The sequence below is a fragment of the Salmo salar genome, chromosome ssa21, assembly GCF_905237065.1.
Source record: "Salmo salar chromosome ssa21, Ssal_v3.1, whole genome shotgun sequence".
Taxonomy (NCBI): domain Eukaryota; kingdom Metazoa; phylum Chordata; class Actinopteri; order Salmoniformes; family Salmonidae; genus Salmo; species Salmo salar.
The window spans coordinates 39,964,657-39,978,261 of record NC_059462.1 but is presented as its reverse complement, the minus strand read 5'-3'; the positions used below and the strand labels follow the sequence as shown (position 1 = coordinate 39,978,261).

The 13,605-nt window shown below is 43.4% G+C and overlaps 1 protein-coding gene across 1 annotated transcript in view; it reads right to left on the bottom strand.

The window, feature by feature from the left end:
• LOC106582360 (zinc finger protein GLI2) overlaps positions 1-13,278 on the bottom strand; it is a 242,808-nt gene extending 229,530 nt beyond the window's left edge. The window contains exon 1 of the mRNA XM_045704761.1: positions 12,670-13,278. The gene's annotated coding sequence lies outside the window, so the exon portion shown is untranslated. The remainder of the gene's footprint in view (positions 1-12,669) is intronic.
• Positions 13,279-13,605: the final 327 nt, after the last annotated feature.

Sequence of the window (13,605 nt, the reverse complement as noted above, 5' to 3'; positions counted from 1 at the left end):
ATATTTTCAATTGATTTATTAGACTTTTTTAAACGTAGATGTTCCAAAGGCAGCGCATCAGTGGCTTGTATGGTTTGTATGGCTTGTATGGTTTGTATGCGTGGAGGCCTGGAGATGCTAAATGTGTTTATGTTAATTAACGATCAATTACTGTGAGACCGGCAGACTTTTGCATGACAATAACAGGCCGACAAAATGTCGTGAACGCCACAGCCCTAACTGGATCACTCTGTCGTACACGTCGATCCAGAGCATCCCAAACATGCTCAATGGGTGACATGTCTGGTGAGTATGCAGGCCATGGAAGAACTGGAAAATGTTCAGCTTCCAGGAATTGTGTACAGATCCTTGCGACATGGGACTGTGCATTATCATGCTGAAACATGAGGTTATGGTGGCGGATGAACAATGGGTCTCAGGATCTCGTCATGGTCTCTCCGTGCATTCAAATTGCCATTGATAAAACGCAAATATATTTGTTGTCAGTACCTTATGCAACGGACTATAAAATGTTGTGTGCCCGAACAAAATGTTGTCATAATAAATGCACAAACTGTTTCCGAACTGTTTTGGCTGGGAAGCATGTGGATGCTTTAAGACAAGGGCACATTCTAGATGGGGGAATCACTGTCATCAGAACAACATCCACCCCTGAAAACCTTTGAAGCCCTGGTTTAAAAAGGGCACAGGTTAAAATATATGGTGGAAAAGGAACTGGCAGCATTCATTAGTCATATGCGTGACTCAGACGCAGGAAGGAATATCTGTTGTATGATTTGTCATATAGATAGGTGTCCTCATGGTCAGTGAACCGAGAAAGGAAACTATTGCCCTAACATGTTCACAAAGGAAGCTTGAGTCAACTGACTATCTGAAATTTGAGCACTCATAGAGGAAGATCAGACTCTAACAACGAAGAGAAATAGTGAAAGGTGCTACGGTATATACTGTATGCCCATTGCCCAGGCTAGGAAAGTACTACTATTACTGCCTTAACATGGATTCAAAAGCAAGCAAAGTACTACTATTACTGCCTTAAAATGGATTCTCCGGCCAGGAAAGTACTACTATTACTACCTTAACATGTTCACAAAGGAAGCCTGAGAGAACCGGCACTTGACTATAAACCTTATTTGCTATAAGTGCACTACCTTTATCCAGAGCCAGGTCAAAAGTAGTGTACTAAATAAGGAATAGGATGCCATTTTCGGATTTTGACTATGAAGAAATACTTTGAGTACACACTGTACATTCACTGAGTAAGTACACTAGATTCCGTGTCCTGTTCTTAGTAGCTGGGAGGCAATCAGTCAGTCACTCAGAGGCCATGTTCTTCCAATGATCCCCAGAATGAACAGATGTACACAGACGAGTCATGTGGATGAGCTGTTCCCTTTAACCCACCCTCCCCCACCACCACTCGCTGCTAGTACATGCAATATCCTGTGGTTGATCTCTTTATATAAAACAGATGTAAAGACTCAAACACAATCGCCTGAGAAATGTCCTAACTTTTTTTTAGGGGGTAGATCAGCTTAAATATTGCAGATAGATTGTAGCTTCCATCAATGTAATTGTCTGCATCATTTTCATTTGATGCGTTACAGCCTTATTCTAAAATGTATTAAATAAAAAGAATCCTCAGCAATCTACACACAATACCCCGTAATGGCAAAGCGAGAGAAATAACAGAAATACCTAATTTACATAAGTATTCAGACCCTGTGCTATGAGACTCGAAATTGAGTCCACCTGTGGTAAATTCAATTGATTGGACATGATTTGGAAAGGCACACACCTATCTATATAAGGTCCCACAGTTGACAGTGCATGTCAGAGCAAAAACCAAGCCATGAGGTCGAAGGAATTGTCCGTAGAGACAGGATTGTGTCGAGGCACAGATCTGTGGAAGGGTACCAAAAATTTTTTGCAGCATTGAAGGTCCCCAAGAACACAGTGGCCTCCATCATTCTTTAAATGGAAGAAGTTTGGAACCACCAAGAATCTTTCTAGAGCTGGCCGCCCGGCCAAACTGAGCAATCAGGGGAGAAGGGCCTTTGTCAGGGAGGTGACCAAGAACCCGAGTTCCTAGAATTCCTCTGTGGAGATGGGAGAACCTTCCAGAAGGACAACCATCTCTGCAGCACTCCACCAATCAGGTCTTTATGGTAGAGTGGCCAGACGGAAGCCCCTCCTCAGTAAAAGACACATGACAGCCCGCTTGGAGTTTGCCAAAAGGCACATAAAGGACTCAGACCATGAGAAACAAGATTCTCCTGTCTGATGAAACCAAGATTGAACTTTTTGGCCTAAATACCAAGCGTCACGTCTGGAGGAAACCTGGCACCATCCCTACGGTGAAGCATGGTGGTGGCAGCATCATGCTGTGGGGGTGTTTTTCAGCAGCAGGGACTGGGAGACTAGTCAGGATTGAGGGAAAGATGAACGGAGAAAAGTACAGAGAGACCCTTGATGAAAACCTGCCCCAGAGCGCTCAGGACCGCAGACTGCGGTGAAGGTTCACCTTCCAACAGGACAATGACCCTAAGCACACAGCAAGAAAATGCAGGAATGGCTCCGGGACAAGTCTCTGAATGTCCTTGAGTGGCCCGATCGAACATCTCTGGAGAGACCTGAAAATAGCTGTGCAGCAATGCTCCCCATACAACCTGATAGAGCTTGAGGGGCTCTGCAGAGAAGAATGGGAAAAACTCCCCAAATACAGGTGTGCCAAGCTTGTAGCGTCATACCCAAGAAGACTCAAGGCTGTAATTGCTGCCAAAGGTGCTTCAACAAAGTACTGAGTAAAGGGTCTGAATACTTATGTATGTAATATTTCTGTTTTTATTTGTAATAAATTTGCAAAAAATTCTAAAAACCTATTTCTGCTTTGTCATTATGGGGTATTATGTGTAGATTGATGAGGAAAAAAATGATTTAATCAATTTTAGAATAAGGCTGTAACCTAACAAAATGTGGAAAAAGTCAAGGGGTCTAATTAGTTTCTGAAGGCACTGTACATACACATCCACATATATAAATGTTCTAACTGTGATCATTTCCATTTCTCACAATGTAATTACATAGGGGTTTGTGTGTTGGGGAGTTTTGTTATGTTATGGCCATGCAGTAACAAGCAAATAATTGTGCTAAAAACAATAATCATACAAGCACTTGATCAAGTTATGTCATGTATGGTCAAATAAGTTGCCATCTGCTCAGGAGAGGAGAAACCATAGATGATCATATCATTCTATGGGAGAAACCCTCAGCTCAGATCAGCTGTCATTTGTGCCACATTGCAGAGTCGGCTTCTTTCTTTCAGTAGCATTTGGGGCCTGGTCATTTATCCTAAATGTGTTGTTACGACTCATTCTCAACAGTTACAGCTGTCAATATCCTCACCAGGCCCCTTAGGCAACAGCGGGTGGTGTGGGTGGTATGGTGTGCACATATGTGTGTATCCCTTTGAATCAAAGGCAAAAATCTACAGTTGTCATTTGTCCTTCCAAGTGTATCTATTTAATGATGACACATCCACATTGATATTACAAGAGATTATCATTCTAATATAAGTGCTTTTGAAAGCAGCCTTTATCTCTGAAGTGTGTGTGTGCCGGCAGTCTGTCAGCTGTTCCTCAGATCGGACGCCTTGGTGACGAGGGGACAGCTCTAGCTGTTGTCTGAGGCCCTTGTGTGTGGGGGGTCAATGTCCTACCAGCTGCCACAAGCACACCAAGAGGTGCGATGACAACCTGGAAGCCACACTGAGCCAAATATACCTGGTTAAGCAATCAGCCTAGCCTGTACTTCAATTGTCAGAACATGTCCGTCTTTTACAAGCGATGATTCAGAAGCATTGACACCCAGCGACTCTTTGAGAATGATAACAAAAGGTGTAAAGACCGGCCACCCAGGGGCGAAAATCTGATATCCACTTTGGAGGGGACAATTACATTACATTTTCTCAAGAGCAATTCCTGAGGGGGACACCAAAAGTAGTGCTGTAACACATAGCCTACATTGTAATATGGTAAATGTATATTGAGTAACCAAAGAAATAAGGTGTTTGCCATACTCCTAACTACCGGTACCCAAAACTACACAACTAATCACAACAGCAATACCATTGCCTTTAACAAATCTTAGTTCAGTCACCAGTTTAAGTTGAGAGTGGGGGTATCCATGGCATTTTCCAATTATGTTCCTATTTTACAAGTCAAAAAAATTGAGAACCTTTCATAATGTTGCCAAACAAAGACTCAACAAACTTACCTGAGACTCCCTGTCTCTGCCAGTCTGTCCCTGCATATCTGTCCCCAACTCTGCTGTCTGTGTGCCATCTGTTGCCTGCTCTGCCTAATGACATCATTGTGAAACATTTCCATTAGAATTTCATTTCTTTCTTATGAACATTTTATCAACTAGTCTTTGAGATATTAGGCTACTAGGGTTCTTACTATGCGTTTTGGTGTATTGAAAAATACTCTGATGTCCGTCTTTTATTTTTATGCCATTTTTCTACCTGGCTGGCTACACACACAGTGTGTAGGTTATTTACAGTAAGAGATGGGCTTCTATCATCTTCAATCATTCTATATGGGCTTCGATCTAAAAGGTAGCTAGCAAATGTGAAACGAATTAAAATGACAAGAGTTGACAGCTGTATGAGTTCACCATTTACACAACATATGCTGCAACCTTTTGTAATTTTAATAGTTTGTTTCATATTGGCTGGCTTCCAACAATAGCTGAATTTGCAAAGCTAGCGAGCACCAATTCAGTTTCAGTGGTGTTTGCGATAATCTTTGCTACCCGGGTTAAATAAAGGTGAAATAAAATAAATAAATAAAAGTTCCCTTGCGACAATTTAGCTTTTGCAACGAGACCATTAAATATATTTAAGACAATGGTAGATGAGAGTGTAGTTCTGTTCAGTTTGGACTTCAGTTTATCGCTAACCTTATCACAGGGACTTTAAAGCACTAACTTACATCATCTGCATGCTGATTCCATCTTTGACGACGCCACATAAATGGAATAGGTACTAGCTAGCTTAATAGTTAATATTTGCGCGCTAGCTCTGCATATACAGCTAGTGTGTGTGTGTGCGCGATTGACTGGATGAACCTCACGGCAGTTACGTAGCAAGCTAAGGAACTGGCAGTGGATCAAACCATTGTGAGGCAAAGGGCGGGGGGGTCGCAATCTTTTGAAACTTAAAAACGCGCTATTAAGTGTCTATAATCAGCACAATTGCTTTCATTGCGTATTATTAATATTATTTAAATTACATAGTTATGTTTCAGTGATATATTGGGGGGGACAAATCATATTTTTCCCAGGATGGGGGGGTCATGTCCCCCCCGTCCCCCCCGGGATTTCCGCCCCTGCGGCCACCCACACATGAGATGGTAGTAATAGGTACGTTAACACCACAAGAGTTCTTAATGGTCTTTTCCAATCTGTCTATTTGAAGGAAGTTCCACACTTTTCTCAACACTGAGGATAAGGAGCTCGGGGATACTGTTACAGTTCTGCCATGACTGCATTTATGCCGATTCTACTCTGAACACACATTGCGCAACATATTTGTTGCATTATATTTGAAAAGTCTTACATGTTTCAAGTTACTGAGAGAAGACAAAGGCAGCATGCATCCACATACGATCCTCGTCCCATCAGGTTCTCCCATCTAATGAGAGGATTCCAAAACAAACCTCAAAATGGACTGAACCCAGAACCAGAGTTTTGTTCTGAGCCGGAGAGAGGCCGACGCAATGGCGGCAGGCAGGCAGTGAGCTAGTGGACATGTGTTGGGGAGGGAGTTGGTGTAGAACAGGGCTCTCCAACTCCGTTCCTGGAGAGCTACCATCCTGTAGGTTTTAGCTCCATCCCTAATCTAGCGTACCTGATTCTAATAATTAACTGGTTGATAAGCTGAATCAAGTTAGTTACAACTGGGGTTGAAAGGAAAACCTACAGGAGGGTAGCTCTCCAGGAACAGGGTTGGACAGCCCTGGTGTAGAAGAACCAAATGGTTTCTTTGCAAGCAGTTAAATGCTTTCAATGCACTCCCCTCGTCTCCTAGTCTATCACAGAGGAGTCTGTGGCCTGGCACAAAGTAAGGGACTTAATATTTCTCATCATATGGAATGTAATACGATTACATTCAGCCCCTATGGGCAAGTCAGTAAGTCAACTTTGCTTTGTAGCTACGGGAGGCCTTTAGATAAATCATAACTTACAACTGAGGCCTCTCCCCTTTCTCAAAACCCCAGTGTTGGAAGCACAAACAGAGCATGCACACACACACACACACACACACACACACACACACACACACACACACACACACACACACACACACACACACACACACACACACACACACACACACACACACACACACACACACACTGTTGAATATGCTCCGTGTTCTGCAAGCGGCCTCTCTATAGACCTGACGCTCTGCATCAGATTAAAGCCGACGGCAAACACTGAAAACAATACACCATTGTCTGGGAGTCCATGTCAGTCTTAGGAACAACCAACACAGTGAATCTGGTCATTCATTGGCAATGGAGAGTAAGATAGGAGAAGACACAATGGTGTTAATAATGATACTCTGTCTGGGCTTCTGCAAGTTGCTGTGAAAGGAAAGTTTCCGTGATGGAACCGCAGATCATCTTGTTACCCTGGCTAACCTGCTATAGGAGGTGATTAGCAGTAGGATCAAGACAACCCTCTCAGATGAACCACATGCTGAGCTCAGATCTCTCCAGTGTCCGCCAGGCTTGGTGTTGGTTCAGAGTGTTAGGACGAACAAGAAGTAAGGAGAACCAGGCACATGGTTCGGCTACATTTTGGCTATATATTATTATGATTTTTATATATATATATATATATATACTGCTCCAAAAAATAAAGGGAACACTAAAATAACACATCCTAGATCTGAATGAATTAAATAATCTTATTAAATACTTTTTTCTTTACATAGTTGAATGTGCTGACAACAAAATCACACAAAAATAATCAATGGAAATCCAATTTATCAACCCATGGAGGTCTGGATTTGGAGTCCCACTTTAATTTTGAGTGTAAAACCACACTACAGGCTGATCCAACTTTGATGTAATGTCCTTAAAACAAGTCCAAATGAGGCTCAGTAGTGTGTGTGGCCTACACGTGCCTGTATGACCTCCCTACAACGCCTGGGCATGCTCCTGACGAGGTGGCGGATGGTCTCCTGAGGGATCTCCTCCCAGACCTGGACTAAAGCATCCGCCAACTCCTGGACAGTCTGTGGTGCAACGTGGCGTTGGTGGATGGAGCGAGACATGATGTCCCAGATGTGCTCAATTGGATTCAGGTCTGGGGAACGGGCGGGCCAGTCCATAGCATCAATGCCTTCCTCTTGCAGGAACTGCTGACACACTCCAGCCACATGAGGTCTAGCATGGTCTTGCATTAGGAGGAACCCAGGGCCAACCGCACCAGCATATGGTCTCACAAGGGGTCTGAGGATCTCATCTCGGTACGTAATGGCAGTCAGGCTACCTCTGGCGAGCACATGGAGGGCTGTGCGGCCCCCCAAAGAAATGCCACCCCACACCATGACTGACCCACCGCCAAACCGGTCATGCTGGAGGATGTTGCAGGCAGCAGATCGTTCTCCACGGCGTCTCCAGACTCTGTCACGTCTGTCACGTGCTCAGTGTGAACCTGCTTTCATCTGTGAAGAGCACAGGGCGCCAGTGGCGAATTTGCCAATCTTGGTGTTCTCTGGCAAATGCCAAACGTCCTGCACGGTGTTGGGCTGTAAGCAAAACCCCCACCTGTGGACGTCGGGCCCTCATACCACCCTCATGGAGTCTGTTTCTGACCGTTTGAGCAGACACATGCACATTTGTGGCCTGCTGGAGGTCATTTTGCAGGCCCTGGCAGTGCTTCTCCTGCTCCTCCTTGCACAAAGGCGGAGGTAGCGGTCCTGCTGCTGGGTTTTTGCCCTCCTACGGCCTCCTCCACGTCTCCTGATGTACTGGCCTGTCTCCTGGTAGCACCTCCATGCTCTGGACACTACGCTGACAGACACAGCAAACCTTCTTGCCACAGCTCGCATTGATGTGCCATCCTGGATGAGCTGCACTACCTGAGCCACTTGTGTGGGTTGTAGACTCCGTCTCATGCTACCACTAGAGTGAAAGCACCGCCAGCATTCAAAAGTGACCAAAACATCAGCCAGGAAGCATAGGAACTGAGAAGTGGTCTGTGGTCCCCACCTGCAGAACCACTCCTTTATTGGGGGTGTCTTGCTAATTGCCTATAATTTCCACCTGTTGTCTATTCCATTTGCACAACAGCATGTGAAATTTATTGTCAATCAGTGTTGCTTCCTAAGTGGACAGTTTGATTTCACAGAAGTGTGATTGACTTGGAGTTACATTGTGTTGTTTAAGTGTTCCCTTTATTTTTTTGAGCAGTGTATATATCTTGGTGCCAGTGGACCGGAAAAGCTTGACTGGTAGTGTACTGGAAACCAAACATAACCCATGTTTTTTTCTCAAGCTATTTAGCTGGTTGAGCAAAGTGGGCCGGTCCAGTTGTGGTTATCTCTGTGTTAGCGCAGAGCTCTGCAGCTTAAACCCAATGGTTTATTTTAGGGTGAAGTAATGAAATAAATGTTGTGTCCACCACTCCAAATGGCTAACTTGCTTTGACCTATAGAACCACTGCTAAAAGCCTGTGTTTGGAGAACTCTGGCTGTGGGGCTGGGTATCGTTTCAAGATGTCATGGTGTTGACACATCATATATAACATAATGTAAATTGTATACATGATTTAATCTGTTGAAGTTTCATTCCTTCCTCCCTCAGAGAACAGTGTGAAGGCAGGCTGGGACTACAGAGTTATGAAGTCCAGAGGCCCCAAAGTTGTACCCTACTCCCTATGTAGTGCACTTCTTTTGACTCGGACCATTGTCAAAACTAATGCACTATAAAGGGAATAAGGTGTCATTCCGCATACACCCCTGGAGTCCAAAGGCCCCCAAAATATTCCCACTTTGGTGCCTGTGATTGTGACTGACAGGGAGAATTTTGGTAAATAAATGGGTAGGTCTAGAGGAAATAGATCATTAGGCCTTGTTGCGTGACTTACAGAAACCTGGAAATAGTGTTTCCTCGAGAGAAACCATGTCCTCCGTAATTGTAGCCTAGCTTCTTGCTTTTTGATGAGAGCAACTCACTGTGCCTCCCGCCTCCCAAGATTAATGACATCAATCACGATGTAATGAGGTTGTCAGTGATTTTACCATACAGCGCTTAAATGGCTAGTTAAAACCACATTGGGCTGTCTCCTTTACTTTTACAATTACGTGTTTTTTTACAGAGGAGGCCATACATGGTTTGCCATTTTCTTTCGATAACAACAGATGTAAATTCTCTCAACCTCACATTCCATGGCACTGTGTGTCTTAGTAAGGACTCGTTCTCATGGCTGGCCCTGTGAGAGATGGAGAGGGGGGTGAGGTGGGGTCTAAGTACTCACTCCTAGGCCTAGCTGGCCCTGTGAGAGATGGAGTGGGGAATGAGAGGGGACAAGGCCAGGCAGGGCAGGTTGCTACTCTCACTCTTCCAGACGGATATGATGTGATCCTATTTAACCCCAGACACTTGAAAGAGAATGAGCCAGATGCCTCGAGGGTATGGTATAACAGACACTAAAAAGCCTTGATTGTGTCCACTTGCCATCCCAAGCCAATGCAGAGAGGAACTCAAAGAGGGACCCTGAAAACAAATGAATGTAGCTTCTCTGCCGACTGCCGTCACTTTACTCATCCCTGTGTTTCCCCCTTCCCTCCACCTTCCCCCTCATCTCAAGTACAGCCTCGCTGTTAGAAGAGTGCGCCGTGGTGGACTGGAATAGTTCAACACATAGATGTCTTTTTACAGCTCCCTAAATGGCCATTAAATGCCCATCAATTGAGCTCGAGACATGAGTGTACTTCAGCCACCCTCCACCCCCACACAGCTCCCCCCGGGCTGGGCTGAAGGAAGGCTGCGCAGGTCCTGCTAGACACCCAGTATTGTCCAACACTCTCAAAGTGGTGTCTCTGACGGGTCTAGAATGATAATGCTCTTTTCACTCGATGACAACCACTCGTTGTACACAACGTCAGTGGTATACGTCATCTAGATAGTAGGGAAATAGTGTTGGGCTCAACAATGTGTTGCAAAACATACAGCAGGCTTAACAAGACTGGTGGGAAGGTGGCATGTTCATTTTCCTTTACAGCAATGGAAATATGAAAATACAGTTTAAATGCAGTGTAGGGAATTTTGGATATGATTAAACCATCAACGTTTTGCCTATATTAAAACGGTGTGGTTTGTAATCATAATGGCCTAATATAACCACGTAATATGGCCATCAGAACAGAAACATAATTGTGGGAAAACAGCCGTTCTGGGAAACATGTAAACTATGGAGATACAGCAGCTGTAGTTATTTATTTTACATCAAGTAGATTTCTAAACACGACAACTTTCTCAACTGTATACCCGAAACATTGGCTTTTCTCCTGGTAGAATCTCTGAGCAGTTTAAGGGGACAGAGCTTAAAGGGACTGCAATCTAGGAATGCCATGCTATAGTAAATGGCTTTATCGGAACAGTATAGTATTTTAGCTCACTGAGGTGTGAGAGGAGAGAGAGAAAGGGACAAGAAAACCCTGTTCTTTTCAAAAAATGTTGTCCTCTCTTTAGGGAGGTCTATCCTCTTCCTGTCCTCCTCAGAGTCATTCAAACAGTATTTTCCTCCTCCTGACCCTCCTGCATGCTAGACTTCATCAGTATTTGGGGTTTTTAAAGTCCCCCCCCACCTCTCCTCCTTTCCCTTTTCCAGTATTCGGTTCATTAAATTTCTGCAGACTTCCAGAGAAGAAAAACGGCAGATCAATAAAGTGGGGAGAGCTGTGGAGGGACATGTGAAAGAGAGAAACGGAGGGTAAGGGGAACATAGAAAAGAGAGAGAGGCTGGCTCTGGCTTGGGAGATGAAAGTGACATCGCCACCATGGGTTTCAGAGCCTAGAGAAAAGAGCCCCAAGCAGAGGTTGAATAGGCTGAATAGCCCCATCATTTCTTTACATTCTTTCACTCTCCCCAGGCCTGACTGCTGGAACTCTTCATTCAGCACAATGGCAAATGCACTAAAACTTTTTTCTTATGCTAATGTTCCCGCAACTGCATGTGCATCAACGCATTAAATTAAAATCACACTCATGGTGGATACACAGACATGTATCCACCATGCGCAACACAGAAATGCATACCACCACCAATGCTTTTTGCAAGAGTCAGAGCTTTTTCCTTGAGCATTTGTCTATTCTTACTTTTCATTTCTTTCTTTTCACTGTTTTCTTTTCACTTTATTCTCTAGAGGACATACTATTGTTCCTTTGCAAAATCCTGAAGTTTTAACATTCTTCAGTAAACCCATGACATCAAATAACTTTAACCATTCCTTTCATCAGTTTTACATTTGAGTTGATGAATATCACTGATTAAGGAATTAATTTTACATTTAAACTATATCCTAAGAATTGATATACAATCCTAAAACCACATCTTTTCTTTTTTATTTGTAGTTCTATAACTGATCTGAATGCAGACCAAAATAAGGAAAATGGTGCTCATTTTATTAGTTCAGGCATTAGCCTGGGGATTATTAACACACACTCTAGATGGGTAAAAGCCAACAGTAAATATAGCTGTTTTACCCGCACAAAAGCGCCAAGTGTTTGTTGATTACTCAGGCTACAGTGCAAACAGGCAAACAACTGAGAATTTTTCAACAATAAGGACACTACTCCTACTGACATGGGAGATTCAAGGAGGTGTCCTTAATTCCACAGCATGGCAAGCACTTGAAACATGTATTGCAAGTGTTTAAATGAGAGGGATCTTGAAATAATCTTTACACGGAGTGAAGTGAGTGCACTCTTGAGCACCTATCACTTTCTTTTACGTCAACTTGTAGCCACTGTGTATAGGCCAACAGTCCGTCTGCCACAAACGTTAGCGTGAAAAGCACAATTAAATTGGAATGTAGCCTATGAAATGTGTCAATCTGAAACCACTCAAAATTATGATAGACAAGACAACAACATTTGAGAACACATGTCCCTAAACCTATAGAAGTTAAAACTTCCAGAAATATGCACAAAATGTATTGCAAAATAAAAGTTACTGTTTACATCGAACTTCGCACACATTTTTAGGATCACATTTATAGATTCAGTGAATCACAATAGGTCTAGGCTACTGCTCTGCAGACATTTGGAAGTCAGTAGAAGGGTTGACGCCGCGGCTTTCGGATCACATCTCTTCGCATATAGATCAAGTTGCAAGACAGAATGTTTTGGATTCCAATGTCAGTTAAGTTCAAAGTGCAAATGTGATGTGGAGTTACCCAAACCCCATCTGTCCTTGACACGCAAGATTATTCAATGTGACTGCAGGATAGTGGTTTACATTTAAACACATATAGCTTGTCTATTGCATTCAGCATCAAGAGGTTTCAAATAAGAAATGAATAATTTGTTTTAAAATGTTTCCAAGCTTGTCATCTAGGCTAGTCTACACCACAACAAAAACTTTCCTTACCTTGAACACTTTCTCTTTAAACCCCGATGCTGTTTTGTTCACTTTGTCCGATGACTCTCTGCAAGTATTTCGAGAATAAGGCTAAAGTGTACTTTTTCAATGAAAACAGCTGAGGCCGGCTATGTCTCTTTGAAAAAAAAATACTTTAAGAAAAGTTTCAAAGTCTACTCAAAGTTCGGGACACGGCATCCCTCGGATAACTCATTTAACACGGAGGAGCGCATTTACTCGCATCTAACTTTTACAATCCATCATCTTCAAGCGGTAACGTTTTCTCACTCACCTTTGAGTTTTTACATAAGAAAGCGCATGACATGTTTTCGCCAGAATACGTGTCTGAAAATGTAAACTAAAACTAGATTTTAATCGACAGTTGTTCTAGACATGCGGTGGTGAGATCTTCAAGCTGATCTGTTTTCAATCCGATCCCCTCTTTCTCTCCCCCTCTCTACCCTCCACCTCCTCCGTGCTCCCTGTTGAGTTGAGCCATTTGCTGCTCCAGATGGGCCGGGCTAACTCAATCCAGCAGTTGGACTCAGGTACAAGTTAGATAAAGTTTAATTATTGTTCGATTTCACAGACTTCAGGCAGGAACGTTACTGGGAGCTACTTCTGTCAGATACACATGGGCTATTCAATTGAGAATAGGTGCATCATCGCAACTGACTAGTATATCACCCAACCGACCCCCTCCTCATATAAACATATTTTTTGGCCATCACATATTTTTGGGAAATTGATATCTTCTTCCCCGTCGCCATTTGTCTTGGCGTAGACTTACAGCAGTAACACTGATGAAATCAATTTGGAGACAAGCCTTCCACATAGCCTACACAAAGCACATCATTAGGGATACTTTCCTCCATTATCAACAGTGCCTGGTACTAGCAAGTTACATGATGTGTCAGACTTTAACACTTGGAATGCTGATGTGGG